This window comes from Bison bison, unplaced genomic scaffold (assembly GCF_000754665.1).
Source record: "Bison bison bison isolate TAMUID 2011002044 unplaced genomic scaffold, Bison_UMD1.0 scf7180017864371, whole genome shotgun sequence".
NCBI lineage: Eukaryota > Metazoa > Chordata > Mammalia > Artiodactyla > Bovidae > Bison > Bison bison.
The window spans coordinates 660,708-661,169 of record NW_011494943.1 but is presented as its reverse complement, the minus strand read 5'-3'; positions in this window follow the sequence as shown (position 1 = coordinate 661,169).

Sequence of the window (462 nt, the reverse complement as noted above, 5' to 3'; positions counted from 1 at the left end):
TGGGGGGTGGAGGAGGCCAGGCAAGGAGGGGGCACAGCAGAGGTCATGGGGTGAGGAGGGCTCGCCTGCTGTCTGAGCGCCCCCTGGCTCCTCCAGGAACCTCAGTGTCCCCCGTCAGCTGTGGACACCCCTGCCCAGGATATGCCTTTGAGGCCTGCAGGAGGGCCAGGGCAGGCCTGGCTGAAGCAGTGTGCCTGAAACTCCCAAGGGGGCCCCAGACTTGGTCTCTGCTGTGACTGAACCACACACGTGGCTGGGCTCCCTGAGCAGGGGGCCCCTGACACCCCACTGAACCTGGACGGTGGAGTCCTGTGGCCACCACGTCCAGCCACCTTTGTGTGCAGGGAGGCGCGGGGGGCGGGGGCCGAGGATGCCTTCCCCATCACTGCCCCGGAGATGGAGCCAAAACTTCTTCGACCCCTCACTCCCCATTGGCTGGGGGTCATGGAGGTGGAAACACCC